The sequence below is a fragment of the Hemicordylus capensis genome, chromosome 10 (genome assembly GCF_027244095.1).
Source record: "Hemicordylus capensis ecotype Gifberg chromosome 10, rHemCap1.1.pri, whole genome shotgun sequence".
NCBI lineage: Eukaryota > Metazoa > Chordata > Lepidosauria > Squamata > Cordylidae > Hemicordylus > Hemicordylus capensis.
Window position 1 is genome coordinate 24,961,646 of NC_069666.1, and position 21,879 is coordinate 24,983,524.

Here is a 21,879-nt window from a genome sequence, read left to right on the forward strand (position 1 = left end):
TATGTATTGCAATTACCCCACTTTTCAGACCCAAAGAGATTCCCAGAGCAGCCTTCTATTAGAAACAGAGACAACCTAATAAAAGAGTATCAATAAAATGAATGCAGTAGAGCAACTAAGAACAAACTAGCAGAAAGAGAAAATACAAAGATCTTTACAATGCATGGGTAAATTTGAAATGTTTTTCCTTGGTATCATAAAGGATGCTGAGAATGATCTTAGCACTCAGGTGCTCATATGGGAGAAGGGGCATGACCAGGGCACTGTTGCCTAATCATGAGGTGCGGGGGGGGGGGGTTGATCCAAACTGTCTCCCTAAGAGATTAGGCAACTGTACCAGACAGGAGGCCAGGCATGGACTTTCATGTCCCTAATGACTTGGGAGTGGGACCAGTTGGAAAGTATTGTCCATACCAGCGTGAATACTCTTTACACTATCTCTAGATCAACATTCCCGTACAGCAGTTTTGAACCAATGGAGTCAGATTTTGTATGGCCACCCCCATTACACGACCCACCCTGGTAACCTAATCAGGCAGTTCTGGGGGTGGGTGGGAGGTATTTCTTTTTCCATTTCTGCTTAGCATTGAAAGGATTGTTTTGCCACAGATTCTAATTAAGCACAGAGACAGCAGCCTGCTCCCAGGACCTTCTTTTTGACCTGAGCGACGGTCCAGCCATTTTCCATAGCAAAGGGAAGATAGCGGAATCCAAACAAAATATATGACAGCATTCCACTCACCCTTTCCAATAGTTATACTATACTGTCCGGGATTTTTTAAAAAAGAGTTTATAGAGAAGTATATCACATTAAGAAGCATGCTTGCTTCTTGCCTGTTCTCCTGCCTGAAGCAGCCTGCTTCATGGTATAAGCCTGCTTCTATAACCCTGTTCATACATGAAGCACGGGAGTCAGCTGTCCTGACCATTTCAGGCAGAGCTGCTTGACTGTGGCCCTCCATCTGTTTTTGGACTACTTAATCCCCATAATCCCATAAACTCCCATAATCCCCAGCCACAGAGGCCAATAGTCAGGAATTATGGGACTTGTAGGCCAGAATCTGTAAGAGGGCCAAAGTTGAGCAGCCCTGATCCAGGGGGACGAATGCTCATGGTGGTTTTTGAAAGGTCTACATCCCCAGAGATGGGAAACAGACAACAGCATTGCAAGGTTTTCAGCTTTCAGTATGTTCTCATGCTTTGTTTGTCCTGACCATCAGGACTGGAGTGGCCAAATTTACAATGGCATTTAAAAAGCTTTTAAAGTTTTACAAACACAAAAACCACTGTAAATTTTTTATCGATGTCAGAGGACTGGAAATGAAAACTGGTAGGAATGTCCTCCTCCAAAGATTACTGCATGGGGAGAGGACACCCATTTCTTCATTTTTGCCCTGACTCTGACCCTTTCCTCTGTGCCAAAATGACTTGCAATTTTACCCTAATTGTTTGCGGATAAAGAAGGGCTGGAAGCTGTACGTCAACGATGCCCCTCCCAAGGCCTCGTGTGGCAGGGTGGGTTATTTGTCTCAGCCCTGCCTCAGCATGAGCCCTAGAAGATGCCTCATTGGCCAGAGGGCCCAGCTAGGGGCGGGGTTAAAGTAGCAGCTATGGCTGCTCCCCACCCCAAACTCTTAGTCGGTGCCAAGTATTCCCCTCCCTCCCTCCCGTCCCTAGGTGTAGAGCAGGCTTGTGCTGGTCATCCTTTTGGGGGCCAAGTAGGAATTTTTGGCTTCCAACACATTGGCTTTTGTTGGCGGTTTTTTCGCCTACTCCATTCTGCTGAACTAGTTGTTAGTTAGTTACAGGGGCATAACAAGGATCGGGCAAGGGGAGACAGTTGTCTGGGGGCCCCACTGCCTGGAGGGGCCCCCCAGAGGCACCTCACGTGACTCCCCATTGCCCCCTGCCCAGCCCCAAGGCCCCTCAGCCACTTGCCCTGTTCGCCTTCTCTCCTGCTTGTTCTCCTGGCCGGCAATCCAGGCAGCAGCCCAGCTGCCAAGAGCTCCTTTTCTCCCGCCTCTCAGCTGATCGGCGGGTGGGCGGGGCTTCCACGGAGGCCTCGTGTAGGCCTCTGTGAAGCCTGAACTCCAGTAGGGCCCAAGCCGGCCAGGAAGGAGGAGGCAGCCTGAGTGGCCACCACTGGTCTCTGCAGCAGAAGACCCCTTGCTGCCAGGTAGAGTGTGAACTCCTTTTTGTGGTTACCTTCCCCGCCCTCCTCCGGATATATAGGCATCTGCTTGCCATAGGGCTTTGATATGGGGGGGAGGGACTGAGAAGTCTCTGAATATTTATTTTTAAACAGCTTGGAAAATTTGCTGGCTTAAAAAAACTATCTAAAAAGTCCTATAAGTGGCTTGTTTCATGGCAGAAAATTACAAAAACTTCTGGAAGAAACAGTATTTTCTTGCATTTATAAGTGCATTTATAAGTGAATGAATAAAATAAATATATTTTATTCATTCATTCATTCATTTATAAATACACTTATGTTCAAGTTGTTTTGCAACCCAGAAGGTCTGAGTGAGAACTGTGAAGCATGTCTTGTGCTTTTATTTTATTTTATTTTTCTTGTGTGTGAACTGCTCCCCAATAACTTGCAGGGACTTCAGGGTAAATCTGGCCAACATGTGAATGCAGCACCTCCATTCCAGAGGAGGAGATGTGTCTTAAAGGGCTTTAAAAGCCTCCTGTGAAAAACCTCCTGGAATCAAACTTGACTGAATTTGTTCAGAATTCTGAGAAAACAAACATAGGCTCACCCTACATGGTTGAAAGTCTCCTTTGCTAATCTGCAGCAAGGGGTCCATTTTAATCATTCATCTTTCTAGTGTGTTCTAGGCATTAAAAGTAAAACAAATGTATAGTACTCAATGTATATCACTATATATTGTGACGTGTGCGTGTGTGTATTCAGTGAAATGTATTTCCAGGCAGCATACTTATTTTGGAATATCAGGCTTAAATCCTTGGGGGCCTGGGGTGTGCGGAGGCCCTGGACTTGGGGGGGGGGCATTTTAAAATCTTGTCTCTGGGCCCATTCCAACCTTGCTACACCCCTGGTTGGTTAGTTTGGTCACAGCTGGGCAGGGACAGTGCAGGCTGGGTTGTCAGCAGCAGGGATTTAACAGCGGTGAGCATCCTTGGGCTGTTAAACAGGTTGATTGGTCAATTGCTCCCTTGTGGTTTTTTTGGTCCAGGGATGCTGGTTGGCCATGAGACCAGCTTCAGGACTTTGCAAATCCTAGGGCTCAGCAGTCCGGGAGATGCAAAGGCCTGGAAGTGTCCAGACCCCTGCAGGGTTGACTATGAAGAGACAGGAGCGAATTCTTACCTGCTTCTTTCTGGAGTCAGGGTGTGTCGCCCACTTAGGACGCAGGCTGGGACTGTGAAGTCTGAACCTAGTCTTTGTTAAGCCCGCACTGTCGGGGGGGTGGAGTGTTTCCTTCCTACTGTCCACTACTCAATTAGTTAATTGAATTAATAAAGTTGTGGCCCATTACACCCAACACTTGGTGTCTGTGTCTTCTTGGGCTAGGGTCTGGTTCTATTGCCTATTTCCATCTCTTGGGAAGCAGACTTTGCCAGAAATCACTGTGAGTATTTGACCCCTGAGATGGAAGCAATGGCCAACATGTGTGGTCCTGGTTCAAGGACTATCTCTATGATTTCATATTCTATACATTTTTAAGGAGAGGAGAGCTGGTCTTGTGGTAGCAAGCATGACTTGTCCCCATAGCTAAGCAGGGTCTGCCCTGGTTGCATATGAATGGGAGACTTGATGTGTGAGCACTGGAAGATCTTCCCCTCAGGGGATGGAGCCGCTCTGGGAAGACAGAAGGTTTCAAGTTCCCTCCCTGGCTTCTCAAAGATAGGGCTGAGAGAAATTCTTGCCTGCAACCTCAGAGAAGCCGCTGCCAGTCTGTGAAGACAATACTGAGCTAGATAGACCAATGGTCTGACTCAGTATATGGCAGTTTCCTATGTTCCTATGACATTTGATGCTGTTTGAGTGCATACGGATGCAAACAGTACCAGTATGAATATTTCTTGTGCAATCCCTTTGTGAAGCCACCAGACCTTTTTGGTTTTTCACAGCTGTGGTGAGGCCCTTGGCCATTTTGGTCACAACCTGAAGACGCCATGCTTGTACCATATTTAGAAACCACTATGGCCTCCCAGCAGGACTGCCATGTGAAAGCAGCATCTTCAAGTAAGCCAAAGGCACCCTACTGCCTGCCCAACACATTCTGTCTTATTCAATGGTGGCTTTAAGGCTCACATTAGCTTTTGCACAGTCTTTCTTTAACTCTCTTGTGCATTCTGAATACACATCAAGAAAAATGTGTCTGCCCGCAGGAGAAGAAAAGAGGTAAGAAGTTGTTTGAGAGCCATTATTTATCAAAATGACACAGCCAACCATATTCACTTCTAAATGCAAATTAAATATGCTGGTGTATGTGTGGGGAAAGAAGACACATGAACTGATTCTTTTCTCAGGCACTTTAACCAAATTAATCAGCACCTTGGTCACAATGGATTCATTTTGCTTCCAAAAGAAAAGGCATTCTATGGACTGGCTTGAAAAGCGAAAAGGACTACTGTACAACTCAAATGAGAGTCTTTTTTTCAAAAAAAAGGAATTGGAATTTCACAGCACTAAAAAGAAAACTCTGAAGTCATCCAGGATCAGAGTTAGCATGCATAACTTGTAATGGTATTTTGTTAAACATCATACTTCTAAATCTATGGCCAAATTACAATTTGATACATATATTTTAAAGACTGCCACTGAAGAAGACTCTGTTAGTCAAAATGCATTTGGCAACAAGACAAGACTGATGAGAGGCTGGCAAAATTATGACATGATACTTTATCTTCTAATTAGCACATGATATTGGAAATATTCATCTATACTCCCATTTCATTGGCAATTTTGAAATGAACCATTGGACTTTCCAGTGGGACATAGATACTGTCTCAATGACCATTTTGTATTAGTTTTATTGAAATATATAGATTTTTTTAAAATTTAGATTTTTTTATATCTTGCATAGTTGGACAGTTTTTCAAACCATACAGTTTTATTACTATTATATTAAATATAATATTTGCATTGTATACAAATATTTGTATATAATATTTGGATTCTTTTTTGATGTTCTTCCAGAAGCTGGGCACAAGGAAGAAGGAAGAGGGGACAGTCTCTACCCTGCCCTGACTGTCCACGCGAGATGAGATGCTGGATCTGCTACAGCAAGACTGTAGGGCAGCCCACACGGTCAGCATGAGGGCAGGAGAAGACTCACACTCGAGAGCTGGGCTTCTCTTTGCCAATCGTGTGTCAGCGCAAAACAAAGTCAGAGCAGGGAGCGTGACCGTGAGCCAAGCTCCAGCTGGGCAGGATGAGCATGCCCTACCCAGATCCCACCCCCAGCTTCAGAATGAGGTTGGAAAGAAAACTTCCTATCCAAATCATGATCAAGCTCCCAGCCTCCACCCTTGTGTTTGACCAACACATGATCAAAAATTGGGACTCCTGAATTAGGGTAGGAAGCTTCTCCTATCCAAATGTCGTCAACGGTGTGAACTGTTCTAGTGTTTATGTTTAGGGTGATCTCCAGAAGAGAATCACCCTTCAAGTTCTACTTGATCGAAATTGTTTTGGCGCCAGCCAGAGGAAAACCACACAGGTCAATCAGAGCCTCAAGTGAACCCACAGAGCCAGCTTGTCCATGAGGTGAACTGAAGCAGTTGCCCCAGAGAGCAGATTGTCAGGGGGCAGAAGCTCCCCGGATTTGAAGAGGAGGAAGGAGCAGAGTGCAAGAGGAAGTGAAGGATGGGGAGACACTCTAGCTCACCACTCTCCTCTCCTCTCCTCTCTCACTCTGCCCCACTCCTTCTTTTCATGTCAAGTGAGCAAGCTGCCACAAGGGGAAGCAACATAGAGAGCCTCAGTCCAGGTAAAGTATGATAAAGTCCCTAATGCCCCCATTCTTTCAGACCCGGTTTTGCCACCCGTGCTGCTGCCTGCTCAGCTGTCTTCCTCGTGAGGAGGAGGGCGGTTGGAGCCGGCTCACAGTGGCAGTGGCACCTCCTACTCCTTGACCTCCCGCCCTCTTAGGAAGTTTGGCTCGGAGAGAGGGCCCCCTGCTGTGCTCTGCCCTGCCAGGAAATCATGCAAGAGCTGCCATGCACAGGATTAGCCATGGGTACACCTTAGAGAATTATCTAGATAGATAAATTATAGGTTCAGTCTTGGATAACCTTGTAAAATGGGAGTACATTCACGACACTACCACTTTCATTTTTATTAGTGTATTAACTTAAAGCAAATTCTAGCCCCAGTTTAGTGTGTGTGTGTATAATATTCCAAATTGTAGACAATAACAAGTGTGAGTTTTCCTGGCTGTCATATATTCAGTAGCAGCAGGCCAGAAGGTCAGCCACTTGCTCAATATATAATTATATATATATATTTTAAAAAATATCATTTCCTTTATTTTATTGACAAGATTAGACTCAAACTATATGTTCCACATTATTATTATTTTTATTTATTTTTACATTTTATATCCCGCTCTTCCTCCAAGGAGCCCAAAGCGGTGTACTACATACTTCGGTTTCTCCTCACAACAACCCTGTGAAGTAGGTTAGGCTGAGAGAGAAGTGACTGGCCCAGAGTCACCCAGCAAGTATCATGGCTGAATGGGGATTCGAACTCGGGTCTCCCCGGTCCTAGTCCAGCACTCTAACCACTACACCACGCTGGCTCTCTCATTCATTCATTCATTCATTCAATTTCTATACCGCCCTTCGAAAAATGGCTCAGGGCAGTTTACACAAAGATATATCAAACAAATAAGATGGAACCCTGTCCCCGAAGGGCTCACAATCTAAAAAGAAACATAAGATAGACATCAGCAACAGTCACTGGATGTACTGTGCCGGGCGTGGATAGGGACAGTTACTCTCCCCCTGCTAAATAAAGAGAATCACCACATTAAAAGGTGCCTCTTTCCAAGTTAGCAGGGGTGTTTTTTTCTGTGCAAGTTTTTTTTTAAACCAAATTTCCTTCAGTTAATAGTATTCTAATCTTGAGGGTACTGCAATGGCTGCAAGTCTGTTTTCCTGTATAATTCAATGTGCTGGTTATTACCTTTAAAAACCTAAATGACTTAGGCCCTGAGTACCTTACGGACCACCTGATCCCAGCCAAATCTACCCACCTGACTAGATCCACTGGGAGGGCTCTGTTCTGCATGCCAGCATCTGTAGAGGCCCGTTTGTCAAGCACACCGGACAGAGCCTTCTTGGTGCTCTGACACTTAATTTGCAGGGGAGGGGGGCCTCTAAAGGCCTAGAGGTCCAGGCTCCAAAATTATCTAGGTGCACCTCTGGACAAAGGGCAGTATAAAAATATAATCATGCATAAATAAATGTAAATAAAATCACTCTGGGATGGATGTCATAGGAACATAAGAAGCTGTCATATAATGAGTCAGACCATCTAGCTCAGTATTGCCTTCACAGACTGGCAGAACCTTCTCCAAGGTTGCAGGCAGGAGTCTCTCTCAGCTTTATCTGGAGATGTTGGGGTGGGGGAGAGACTTGGAACCGCCAAAGCTCTTCCTAAATATCTTAAGAGTGCTCACACTTCTGGGTCTCCCATTCATATGCAACCAGGGCAGAACCAGCTTAACAAAGGGACAAGTCATGCTTGCTACGATAAGACCAGTTCTCCTCCCTGGTCAGATAATATGAAGAGGCTACTTAACATTTTCTCCACTGGTCATTTTTCCCCAGCTGAAAGTCACCTTTTCTGTACACAGAGGAAAACTGGGCCATGCTTTTAAGTCCCCCCAATTCTCATGCCCAAATCACTGCCCGAGCCCTGTATCACCACCTCTGTTCCATTATGTTGCATTATGCTGTTTTCATTTACTCTGCAACTACCTGTCCATCACTGATTTAAAAGCTAAGAGAATGCTATTTCAATGAAATTAGAAAACCATAACAGCCCTACAGTGGGTTATCAGCAGTTCAAAACGTACCTAAACAGCTAGTCACAATGTGTGGAATGGTTGAGTACATTCAGCACAGTATGTTCATGTTAGTAATGAGTCCAAACTATTTACCAAATACATATTCAGGTTTCTTCAAGGCACTGGCCAGGGTTCTGCCAAATGTCATGGGACACTGGGGTGGAGAGGGCAACTTACCAGTAATGAGAGTATGTATTAGTCTTTTTACAGAAATCATGAGGGGTCTGCCCTGAACTTTGTCTGGGCTGGAGGAACTGGGTGGTTGTAAGCTCCCGTTTCCCGTCGCCCCTAATTGTCCTCATGCTTTGGAGATGTCAGTCACAGTCAAGCACAACAGCGGCCCTTCTTTGGCCAAAAGGTGGAAGAGGGCTCCCTCTTGGGAACTGAGCTATTTTACAGTATTGAAAAGCATTTCTGTTTCTGACTCAGATTAAGTTCCAAAATTTCAAAAGCTCAAAATTCAAAGGAATAATTTTAAAATGGGAGGTGTTTGGTGTGTTGTTGTTGTTTTTTTAAAGACCTCTAAATATTCAAAAAATACTAGTGTCCAAAAATTAGGATTTAATCCTAATTTTTGAACACTAGTCCTAATTTCTGAACAGTAGTTTTAATCATGGGGTTGTATAACCCCTGCTTTAAATGGATAAATAGATCTGAAGGGGCTTAATTTTGATGCCTCCTCTCTGGAAAATTACTTCTTCTTTGGTTCATTCCCGGTAACTGGATGGCAACTCCAAATGTTCCAGTAACATACCATAGTTTGAAAACAAAGTTTTACCATTGGTTGTCTATTAAAAGTTTATGGGAATGACCCTGCTGGAATGCCATTTGTTTACTCCAAGAAACTGTTCTGCTTCAAGAAGATTCCACGAATAGAATGTACGCATTCCCCACTCGCAAAAAAGACGTTTAAACTTGTCACGTAGCTCTTGCATATTCTGGTGGCAGAGCTATATTTTGCTCTATTTTTATTTCATTACATTTAGATGCTTTGCCCTTATTAGGCCTGAAGAAAAATTTGCTTTGCTTTGAGAGCATCATTTGAAAACAGTCCATTGTGGGGAGCAGCTCCTATCTTTGATTTCATTTCGTTTTTCTGCGGGCAAACTTGTCTGCCTCTGGGTATGGTTTCCAAACTGGGTTTTCCCCCCCAAGCATTAAATGTCTATATGTGGGTATGTGTGTGCCTTCAATACACCCTTAATAAAACATTCAAAACCTTAAGAAAATCATAGAAAGCCCTGGCTATTAAGTGATTAGCATGGTGGCAAAGCAAACCCTTTGTATGCCATTGCCTATCAGAATCAGAATCAGCTTTTATTTCGATCAATGACCAGAACAAAAAACAATATATTTTGTTCCAAGATGAGAAGAGCAGCCTTGCTAGATGGATCCAAAGTCCACCAAGTCCAGTATCCTGTTGCTTTCAGGGGCCAACCAGCTGTCCCCAGGAAGCCCACGGACAGGCCATGATGCCCTTTCCTTCTGCTGCTCCTCAGTCACATAATACCTCTGGAGGTCCCATATAGTCATCATGGATAATAGCCAGTGAGGCCATTCACATGGCTATGGACTGGGTAGGATGAACCTACTACCCAGCTTCAGGAGCTGTGCTTGCTCATTCTATTTGGTCATCTGTCAGCAAAAACCAAGGTAGGAGGAGAAGGAAGTGAACATGTGGGAGGTGGGTACAGACTCCAATGACATTTCCTCCACTCTCATTAATACGCTGGGTAAAAGTGTTGGGTAGCTTGGTGCCATTGGAGGATCTTTTCACCTCATGCATGATCACTTTCCCTGCTTCCTACCTAGTTTTTTTTTGCCAACAGGTGACCAAAAATCAGGAGCACACACAGCTTCCGAAGCTGGGTAGGACTCAACTCTTGTCCAACACACTTCATGGTTGTGTGAACTGCCTTATTGTTTTCTTCTGTATTCTGCTGCCACAAAATTGTTAATAATTCAGACCACCTCAGTGATTAATGTAATTTAAAATCCTGAATATTTTCATTTTTTAAAAAATCTATAGCCCCCAGGCACACTCTATCCCCTCCCCATGATCATAGCTCATAAAGCTGCACAAATGGAAGGGAATCAGAATCACAAAATTTCATAGTTAGAAGATTCCTTCAAGGTCTCCCAGTCCAACACTCTGCTCTGTTCATCCCAGACAGATCCAGACATACCCAGACAGATCCAGACATACCCATCCAGACATACCCAGAGGGCACTACTGATCCCCTCTTCTGCCCACCATTGACTGGTTTTTTAAGCAAGGCCTTTGACAGTGGTCAAAGATGTGCCATTATCTCATTGTCTCGACAGTCAAAGGGAGATTTAATCCTGATTTGACTGAAAAGTACTTCTGATAAGTAATTAATTATGAAATAGCTGATAAAAGAATTATTTGATTTTTTCAACTGTCTGGAAACTAAGAGAGAGAGATAACTGCTGTAAGATATGTCCAACTTATTTCTCACTCTGAATGGCTGCTGATCTGGTCATACCATGAACATTATATTTGATTCCCTTCATAAAACTATATCCTGCTCCCGGCCAAACCAAGGCAGGAACCTAGGATAGTCACAGACCTTGGTCAGCTCCAGTGGAAAAAGAGTCAGGACTTTGGATAGCTCCAAGCAGAAAAGTGAGAGAGCTTGGTCCAATAGCATAAGATGGATGCCAACTGCTGGTTTCTATAGGTGCTGCCTAAGCAGAATGGATTCTTCCTGGAACTCTTGCTAACTGAGCAAAGTGACACCTTTTAAAGTGGCCACCCTCTTAAATTTAGAGCAACTGGCCCTATCCACCCCCAGCACAGCATCTCTCCAGTGGCTGCTGCTGGTGTCTATGTTTCTTTTTAGATTGTGAGCCCTTTGGGGACAGGCGACCATCTTATTTATGGATTATTTATTATTTTCTATGTAAACTGCTTTGAAAACTTTGGTTGAAGAGCAGTATACAAATATTCATCATAGCAGTTAGTAGTAGTAGTGGAGAAAACTTTGCCCCTTGTCTATTTGGGAAAGTGGCAATAAATGCCTTGTTTCTATTGAAAAACTGGAGAAGAGTGGTGTCCTTCAGCTTATTTTAGAATGTATAGAACATATGAGGTTTTTGGATTCTGACCCATGTTTTTTGGTTTAGATATTGATTCAAGTATTACCATGTCAGTTGAGCAACTGGGATTCCTATCTGTCTTTCAGCTATAACAAATGAGCCATTAATATGCTTCCCGTTAATAAATTAAAGAATCAGCCAGAATATATATATATATAATTGAAAGACTGGGCATGATGCCGTTGCCTATTTTATAGGGCTTTTTAAAAAATTGACAGTATTCTACTGCAAGTAATAGGCATAGAAATATATTACCATTCTTTATAGATGTTACACAGTCACTCAAGCAAGCTATTCCCTAGACAAATGATACATCGATGATAGCTGGGAATTATAAGCATTCAGTCCTTTTGCAGATATCTTGGCAGTTGGGAGTTTTGGCAATGGGCCTGGTAAAGGGGGGAAAGCTCTCTTCTTGTACATATTACAGATCCTGGGAGAAATTTTATTTATTTGTTTGTTTGTTTGTTTAGTACATTTATATAATGCCCCATACAAAAATGTCCCTGGGCAGTTGAGATGCTGATAATATAATTTTCAAGGCACAATAAAATGAGGCATCTATATAAACACTGGTGCCTGTGTCCAATCATGGCCTGTCATAAAGTTGGGCATATATATATTTTTTAAAGCATCTGACCATTGTTGAACATGTCGATGGCATTGGTGTGTCGAGCCAGCGTGGTGTAGTGGTTAGAGCATTGGACTAGGACCGGGGAGACCTGAGTTCAAATCCCCATTCAGCCATGATACTAGCTGGGTGACTCTGGGCCAGTCACTTCTCTCTCAGCCTAACCTACTTCACAGGGTTGTTGTGAGGAGAAACCTGAGTATGTAGTACACTGCTCTGGGCTCCTTGGAGGAAGAGTGGGATATAAATGTAAAAATAAATAAATAAATAAATAAATAAATAAATAAAATTAGCTTGTCACAGTTATACTTGCACATGACCATCGAGGGCTCCTTACAAATACTAGGAACTTCATTGCACATATGAAGATTCTCTTTATATGAGGAGGTCACCAAAAACTGTCCTTTACCAAGAGAGCGTCTCCCAAACCCAGGCAGAACACAGTTTCTGATTGTATGGTGTGAATGACCTCAAGATCTCTCTCATTCACTTCCATTTTAAACACAAAATAAAAGCCCTGCTGGATCCAACCAGGAATCTGTCTAGTCCAGCATAAAGCTTGGTTGAATTTCAGGATCAGAAGTAAAAGGTTTCCTAAACTCACACTCAAACTTACCTTTCCACTGTCACCACATGTTCTGCAGTCCTGGCAGTCCAGAAGCTCAATGACTGGCTGCCACTATTTCCCCCTCAGTATTCTTTAGATGGATTACCCAAGGAATAATCATTTTGTGACTGTAGATGCTGCTTTGAAGTCACCAGGATTATAGAAATGGCTGCTACCCAAGTTTAAGTGGCCATTTAAGTTAACAATAAATTTTCCCTACAGAGTTGTGCACAACATCACAGGGTGAAAATAAGTGCCACTTGGTTGTAGGAGTCACCCAAGAAGTTGCTGGAATTCATGGGACATAAATAAGCACTAAGAAACAGACAATAGTTTTTAAGAGAACAGTGAACAATACTTCCCAAGATGTCCACACATTGTTCATCCTACCGTCAACATTCTGAAGCATAACTCACGCCTGTCAAATCAGCTTACTAGAGGCAAAAATGGAATAAGCGTTTCGAAACTTTCAGGAGGGGTGGGACCACTATTGTCTGTGTTCAGCCTGACAGGAAGCAATCCGAAGGGAGGTAATCTCCAAGATGGTGGAAAGTTGTCAGGCCCAACCATTAAGCAGTCTGAGGTGGTCTACTTCAGTCAGCAAATCTGGAGGTACAATTAAAGGGCAGCAAGTTGACATTATTTATCATTACCAGCATTAGGGGTGCCATTTTGAATTTCGAGTTTAAGTATCAAAATGCCTTGAGTCAACTGCAAGTCATAGAAGAAGACAAGCAGGAATGGGTTGTAACAGAAAAACAAGCACATGACAGAAATGGATAGGAGAAGAGTGGGCAAAGAGAAAGACAGGACTTCCAAAGAGGATCATTAGCAAGAAACTCATTTGCCTTTAGAGTCAGCAACCACTGGGTGTCTCCACTGCTCCACACAGATGCCATGTGAAGTCCTCATCTGAAGGGCAGATATTTCACAAAAGTCCCCCCCTTCAGTTTTATCCTTCTGTAATTTGCCTTCCCCACCCTTTATATGAAGGAAAGGTTTCTGCAAAGCACTGACCCTTCTCCTTCCACACTTCTCATGTGCATTCCTTAAGATAATTGTCCCATGTGGAACAGATCTTTACTAATTAACTCTGATTAACAGTACGGGTTGGAACATATGTAGTCCAGTTCCAGTGCCTCAGAGTGAAGAGGTCTTCAGAAGGAGAGACACATGTTTTTGCCCACATTGTCCAGACTGATGAAATTGTAGCTCAGAACATAATTGACATAATACATGCCATTCATATCCTAGACTGGAGCATAAGAAGAGTTTTCATCTGAGAAGAACCTTAAATTGCTTTTATTTATTTATTTGTTACATTTCTAGACTGCCCCATCCAAAGGCTCTGGGCAGTGCACAACAAATTTAAAAAACATAAGAACAAGCACCATTCGAAAACATACTGCTTAAAACAATATAAAAACAATTTAAAACAATTCAGAGCCATTTAAAACCAATTAAAATACTTAAAAACAATTTAAAAACCTTGGAAGGCCAGGCCAAACAAGTAAGTTTTTAGGGCTCTCTTAAAGGTTAACAACGAGCCTAAACTGTGGACATCTGCTGGGAATGCATTCCAAAGGCCAGGAGCAGCTACAGAAAAGGCCCTGCTCCGAGTCGCCACCCGATGTACCGGTGGTAACTGGAGATGGACCTGTCCAGATGACCTCAGCATGCAATGGGGATCATACAGAAGAACACACTCTCTAAGGTAGCTGTTAACATCCAAGCTGTTCAGGGCTTTAAAGGTAATAATCAGCACTTTGTAATAATCAGCCCGGAAACATATTGGCAGCCAGTGTAACTGTTTCAAAACAGGCAAAATATGGTCTCTCTGGGTTGCCCCAGAGACCAATCTGGCTGCCGCGTTCTGAACTAACTGAAGTTTCCAAACTGCATACAGAGGCAGCCCCATGTAGAATGCATTGCAATAGTCGAGCCTGGAGGTTACCAGCTGAGGCACCACTGTTTTGAGATAATCCTCTTCAAGGAATGGATGCAGCTGTCGAATCAGCCAGAGTTGATAGAAAGCAATAATAATAAACTTCCCATCTGCACCCTGCATTTGTGAGGGCCTGCACCCAGTCTTTATCTTCAATTCTGACTCACGACTGGTCTCCTGATCTGCACTCCTGGTTTATCTGCTTGGCTTTGACCCTTCATTTTGGTGTTGACTTGCTTCCGCTTGCTCCCAGTCTTGCATCATCTGGTTCTGTACTGGGCCCTCCCATTCCTGACTTTGAGACATCCTTCAGAGATGGGGCTGGCAGGACCCCTTCAGTGCAATCTTCTGCATGTTTACTCAGAAGTAACGCCCACCATTTTGAACGGGGAATTTTTTCAGATAAACATGCACAAGGTCACAACTGTAGCCTCTGACCTCATGCTGTGCCTCCACACAAAGCCAGGGGCAATCCCCTGCTCTCATTGGGGTGGGTGGAGATCATCCCAGCAACTGACCTGGAGAGAATCTCAAATGCCCATCACAAATGAAGAAGTCCTGTTGCCCAGACTCAGATTTGGGATGGATATGGTTATGACAACGAATAGTTATATACCGCTTTTCAAGTTCCTAAAGCGGATTAGATAGATAGATAGATAGATAGATAGATAGATAGATAGATAGATAACTGAAATTCATTTATAATACATGTGATTCTAAATAAATAAAATTTATTTATAAATAAATAAATAAATAAATGGACCAGAGGGAAAGTCTCCGGCTCACTTCACCTATGGACAACAAAGGGGTTGCGAGCTCACCACCGAAACAACCAGACCCAACAAGACCCAACTGCATTTTTCTCTGAAGCTAGAGAGAAAGGCAGGGACACATTTTGTCAGGGATCCCAGCACCACTCTGGCTGTGTGCACCATTTCCAGCAAGGGGGAAACTCTTGGGGGCCTTCCCCTCGCTAGAAGTAGAATGCGGAACTTTGTTTTCTTGCAGGGACGTGTAACCCCAGTCCCGTCCCAGTGGGAAAAAAGCCTGGAGCACCAGCTGCCACCAAGTCACTTTCCTGCAACCCTAAGGTAAGTTTATGGGTCCCTTGGGTCAGGGAGGTTGTGGCAGAGTAAGGGGTCCCAAGACTGGAGACAGTACAGTCCTGATTGCCTGTGTCTGCCTGCTTAAAGTAGGCTGCGGTCAGAGATGTGTTCATAACACTGCAAGAATTCATGCAGGGGAATTCAACCAGCTAAACAGTTTCAGGCTTCCCTGGTCAATATCTCTGGGCATTACAAGTATATTCCTGTTTTCCTCTGTGAAACATTGGGAAGTGTGTTGTTGTCGCCTTCTGCAGGGAGGTAAAACACTCCTGCTTATCCTCCATCATGACATTCTTTCATCCTTCAAAAAGATCAGGTATCAAAGCTTGGAACTCACTTCCTTAAACTTCTGCCATCACCCGACATAAATCTTTTGGATGGCATGAAATCCAATCTTTTATCTAAATCTGGAATTCAGCACTTCACTCCTTGTCTAATGAATGCTAAGGAAGGAGCCAATAGGAAGAGAGAAACAACAAAGGAGAATCGCACATATTACATTCTTGGAAGATGTGCCAAGATGGCCTCAATTTACCTTCCATTGCAGGTTTTAATCTTCCCTGAAAGATTGGCGGATTAGTAGTTTTCTGCTCTCTGAATAATCTTTTGGAACACAATTCCATAACGACATTATGGCCATATCACAGGCAAGCAATAATGGGGAGGAGGAGAAGGAGGAGGAAGAAGAAAGGAACATCAAGTTTCAGCTTGTAGAACTCAAAGCAACATTCCAAGGAAGGATTCAAGAAGAATATTTATGTTCACAAAAATCAAAGAGCTTATGAGTTGCTCTCCCACTCAAACTGGGGATAAAGCTATGAAATGTAACAGCATACAGGACAATCTCTGTCATTAACATAAAAAGGAAAGAAATGAGGTCTATTAGCGAATCTCTCTGGGAATCCATAAAAGCTCTTCAAAGCCAAAAATTAAAAGAACACACAAGGCTACCTTTTGTTTATTACTTCCACACTTCTCATTTCACTGAAGAAACCCATTGTATCATAGATAATGCATGAATCTAGCCAGTAATTGAAATAAAGGAGGATTTTAAAAACCAACATTATGTATATTTGTACATACTGTTTCTCTCCAGGTGTTTTGTAAGGATTCGTGTAGTTGTATTGTGCAGGGTGTGGCAGGCTTCCCAGACAATGGAAATGTACTTTAAAATCCTCAAGCCCTATTAACAAGTGGAATTATTTCACACCATTGTTGTTCAAGACTGTTCTACAACGTCACAGCACAAGAACTACTAAAGTAAAGTAAAGTGTGCCATTAATTCGATTTCGACTCCTAGCAACCACAGAGCCCTGTGGTTGTCTTGGGTAGAATACAGGATGGGTTTACCATTGCCTCCTCCCGCGCAGTACGAGATGATGCCTTTCAGCATCTTCCTATATCACTGCTGCTCAACATAGGTGTTTCCCATAGTCTGGGAAACTTACCAGTGGGGATTTGAACTGGCAACCTCTGGCTTGATAGTCAAGTCATTTCCCCACTGCACCATTACACTGACCCAATGACACACTTTACCTTACATGAGAAGCTGCTTCTGCTATTGTAAGCTTCTCTCATGCATGAAGGCTAATCAAAGTGAAAGTTAAAATTAAAATTAAAAAGACGATTTAAGCCCTTATTCACAGGAGCTAAACTGATCCTTGCCTTCTTCGAGCTCTGACTACACAACACTTATTGCTCAACCAGGACTATTTCACAACATTTATTGCACACCCAGGTTAATAAGGACTATTTCACAACCAGGTATGTGTCCTGGAGGTCTGCCACTAGTGGTTGCACAACATCACAGAGCACTGGAGCTCCACAGCCTTCTTGTGCAAGCACAGCTTTGTCAATCAGTCAAGCACACCATTAGGATGCTGGCCAAAGTGTAACAAAGAATAAACCATTAACCATGTTTTGAAGAATAATTGTTAAGTGTGATAGGTTGCATCCTTTGAGGTCCGCCTTTGTAGATTGATTTAGTGCAAGGTAGTCAAAACTCTCCTTACCGCACCAGGCAATATGTAAGCAACTAAGTCGTTGAAAGGTCATTAATAAAAGTTAAATTGCCTGAATATAATTGCCAGCAATGGCTTTAACTCCCCACTGAATGTTTCCCTCCGGCATTGCAATGGCATATTAATCTTATAATGGAATCGTTACAAGGTTTTAGCATTTTCCAGCTCACTGTTCCCAAACAATTAACAAGGATTTTTCTCCCTGTCGGCTTGGACGATATTTAAGGTTTTTCATCAGCATGACCTTTAAGGTCTTTAAGAAATACCTCTGGTTATAATGAGATAACCAAAACCAGGGCTTTATTAAAAAGCACAGGGCAGCCTCTGTGCCAAGAACAAAAGGAATTCTTCAAAAGTCATGTCTCAGTTGCCACATTCTCAATTGCCAAGATTCTGATCTTGGGCAATCATGAATCACATGAAGATATATGAGCAAGCACAGGAGATGGGGGTGGCATTCACTGGAGGCATGAAATGAAGGTGGGCAGGAAGGAAGGCAACATCATTCTTTCCAAACTGAGTTTGAGAACTATGAAGTATGTTGGGCAGAGGTTCTCAAACTTGGGTTGCCAGATCTTGTTGGTCTTCAGCTCCCAAGTTTGGATGACAGTTCTCAACCACTGGCTCAAACTAGCCCTTTGTCCAGCCCCACTAACCCCGCAGGACAACTTCCAATCTTCTTGGAAATGGGCAATCTACAACAAAGTGGTACATCTGGTCTTCTCCCCATGTCTTCTGCTTGCTATGGGCTGGGACAAGGTGAAAATGGCCATCAAACAGAGGACTCTGGACACGGAACACCAGGCAGATCTAAGCAAGTTGCCGGGCTTCCTGGCCTCGGATAGTCATAGATTCATCGTCTCCCCCTCTGCATATTTGTCACAATTGGAAATACGAAGTCACAGAAGGGCGTTCACCCTTGCCCGGTGTCATGCCCTTCCCTCTGCCATTTTGGAAGGCAAATACAGGAAGATCCCACTCATGGAAAGGCTTTGCCCCTGTGACTCTGGGGAGGTGGAAACCATAGACCATGTACTTCTCTCATGTCCCTTTTAGAAAGACAGCCATGACAAGCTCATATTGCCTCTGCTTCTCTAATACCCTGGTCACTCTAGTCAAGACTATACCAAGATGCTACTCTCGGATGACAATCAGACCTTCACGTACAATGCTGCCAGGTTCTGTGTGGCAGCATACAAGACCTGTTGGGTCCTGATTGCCATTCAATACTCCTTGCAGCTGATTTTTAATTACTGATCATTTTACCTGATTGTCTAATATTAATTTGCTGCCCTACTTCACATGTTAGCTTTTATATGTTATCTTAACTATTTTATACTTTTAGATCCCCTACTTTTAAAGATAGTTGCATACTTACCCTTGTTTTATCTCTACTTTATTAATTTCCCACAGCTTCTAGGATTGTATCTCAATAAGCATATTTTTACCCATTTCATATTATTTTATTAATCACCCCACAATTTTTAGAGTTGCATTTCACTAATCATAATCTTATAGTCTAATTATAGTTATGGATTTGCAGCATTTTAGTTGTACCTATCTGGTTTATAATAATTTTAATGATCTTTTATTTCATGGTATCTGTACTGTATCTTGTGCTGGTCTTTGACCGTAATAAAGATGATTGATTGATTGATTGATATCCAAACTGAGATTTGTTATTTGTCTTTCTGTTCAGAAACAAATCAATAGTTGAGGTCATTCACATCGTGAGAAGTGGTGTTGAGTTAGTATTCGTAAGAGTGGGGTCAGTAGAGGGCTCGCAAGTACTATCAAGGCAGGAGCCATAGCTAGCATTGTGAAGCAATGTCTCCTCTCTTTCCACAGTAATGGGCTTTCCAGGTGCACCTAGGTGGCATGAAGCAGGAAGCTTGATGGGATGGACCATTGGTCTGATCCAGCAGGGCTTTTCTAGTGGTCTTATGAAAGATTGGGTGCAATAACTGACAGGATACAGTCCTCTCAAGTACAACAAAGGGTTAGGGTTATAGCTCGAGAGTTGTCAAATGGAAGGAGAGGTTTTCACAGGCTGGTTTAGTTTAGATTCTAAAGTATGACATATTTAACTTAGCCATGATAATGGGGCCCACCTTGGTTTGCCTTTGGATGGGTGACTACATGTGATCACTGCAAGATATCCACCTTAGGAAATGGGGCCATAACTCAGTGGAAGAGCATACATATGCTTGTATGCAGACGGTCCCTGCAGTGGCGCACCTAGGCAAACTGGGCACCTGGACTGCCCCTGCCGCGAGGCCCCCTGCCACCATGAGCCCTCCCTTGCTGCGAGCCCTCCTCCCTGATATTCCAGCCACCCATGTGTGCAGCCGGGGAGTGGGGGTGAAACAAGCAGGCCTCCCCATAGCCCATGGCGGCATGGTGGAGCCGATCGGGAACGGCTGCTGAGCCTAACCGTCAGGCTCAGCAGCTGTTCCTGTTCCACTCACTGCCGCGCCACCACCGCCATGGGTGTGGGGGGGAGGCCTGCTCACCTCACCCCCATCTCCCAGCTGCACACATGGGCGGCTGGAATATTGGGGAGGAGTGTGAGCAGCGGTGGGGAGGAGGTCTCGTAGCAGTGGTGGGGGGCTCACAGAAGGAGGCCCCCCGGGTCTTGGAGGACATGGGCCAGGGCCCCAAGGTCCGGGAGGTTAGAGTGCCTCTGGGTCCCTGGCAGCATCTCCAGATAGGGATAGGAAAGACTCCTGCCTGAAACCTTAGAGAGCTGCTGCCAGTCAGTTTAGACAACACTGAGCTAGATTGGCCAAGGTCTGACTGGGTATGGCAGCTTCTGATGTCCCTATGTAACTAAATCAAACATCCATATTCAGAAGCAGTGGATACCAGTTACCAAGGTAACTCAATGAGGGAAAATTAATGCTTTCATGCCTTGTTTGTAGGCTTTCCAAAAACGTCTGGCTACCTCTGTGGGAAACAGAATGCTGAATTAGAAGCTCTCTTCATCTGATCTGGCGGAGCTCTTCTTTGCTCTTTCGCACTTGGGACAGGACATTCACGCCCTTCGTTCCAAGTTCCCCAGCTAGAAAACTGAGCCCATTCAGTTATGTTAGTCAGTGGAAAAGAACTCACAATTGACCATGTCGGAATTTCGCAGAATAGTGAAAAATCAAAAACCCCGTTTTAAGCATAAACTGACTTTCATTGTCAATGGAAATCTTTTCAGGGTTGTCTCAGTTGTATGAGATAAGAAAAGAGGATTGAACAAATTACTATGTTTATTCTGAAGGTATCAGTGAAGTGGGGGGTCATTTAGTTAATGAATAATTTTGCTGTTCACTGAGCAAATACTTCAAAATTGTTGAATATCTCCTTTCAACCTATCTGGTCGTCCAGTTAGTCAACATTGAACAGGTTGCTTGAACAGATTGCTTTTGATTTCCTTGGCAGAGTGACTCCAGACAGACCTTCTACACAAGATCCTGAGGAGTTTTGCAGTCATTCCAAACTTTGTGAGTAGCACTTTACCAAAACTTCTCCTTTCACCTTTTATAAATATATAACCAAAGCCATTAAACGCTAACTAAGCCGCTTTTATGTACACTGAAGTACATCTTGCAATGAAAATGGGAAATGGAAAACTTTAGATTCTGCATCCTCACAAAATGAAATATATCAGCTAATACAGAATGGGAAATCCCGGTCTTATATTTGTCTCAGCCACCAGTCCCATGTCCTTGAACAGGTAACACTAATATACTAATTTATCCCACCATTGTCCTGACCACTAAACATAAGGGCTGTACAAATAAGCACTGATTAGATTTGGGGGCTGCTTCAGAGCGAAATGATAGTCTTTTGTGGGGCAGTGGCAGCGGAAAACACTATTAATTATTATTATTATTATTATATTTATATCCCGCTCTTCCTCCAAGGAGCCCAGAGCGGTGTACTACATACTTGAGTTTCTCTTTCACAACAACCCTGTGAAGTAGGTTAGGCTGAGAGTGAAGTGACTGGCACAGAGTCACCCAGCAAGTCTCATGGCTGAATGGGGATTTGAACTCGGGTCTCCCCGGTCCTAGTCCAGCACTCTAACCACTACACCATGCTGGCTCCATGATTGGCATTATGATTCCCAAAAGACCTTATACCTTTCCCAGGACTGCAGGAAGAGGAAATAGAAATTCTCCTGGCGGTCCTTTTCAAACTGAAATTGCATTGCTGAGGATGCACTTCTTTCTCTTTCCTGTAAAAAGGGTCAAGGAGAAAGCCAAGGAAGACTACCGAAGTGGCCTGAAATGAAACAGGCCAGTTTGGGCCTGACTGGATTCAAACTGGCCAATGCTGTTTGCGTCACATTGGGCCAGATTTGGACCCCCTAGCTTTGGAGCTGAATACCATTAATATTGTAAACTGCTTTGG

The 21,879-nt window shown here is 43.5% G+C and overlaps 1 protein-coding gene and 1 long non-coding RNA gene across 7 annotated transcripts in view; one reads left to right on the forward strand and one right to left on the reverse strand.

Annotated features, from left to right (window-relative positions):
* The window catches only part of THSD4 (thrombospondin type 1 domain containing 4), a 435,377-nt gene that overhangs the window by 255,544 nt on the left and 157,954 nt on the right, over positions 1-21,879 (reverse strand). The window lies entirely within an intron of this gene.
* LOC128334784 (uncharacterized) lies at positions 2,107-21,843 on the forward strand. The gene is made up of 5 exons (XR_008311398.1): positions 2,107-2,176; positions 5,171-5,549; positions 15,357-15,439; positions 20,905-20,966; positions 21,714-21,843. It is a non-coding gene; the product is annotated as an uncharacterized LOC128334784 (long non-coding RNA).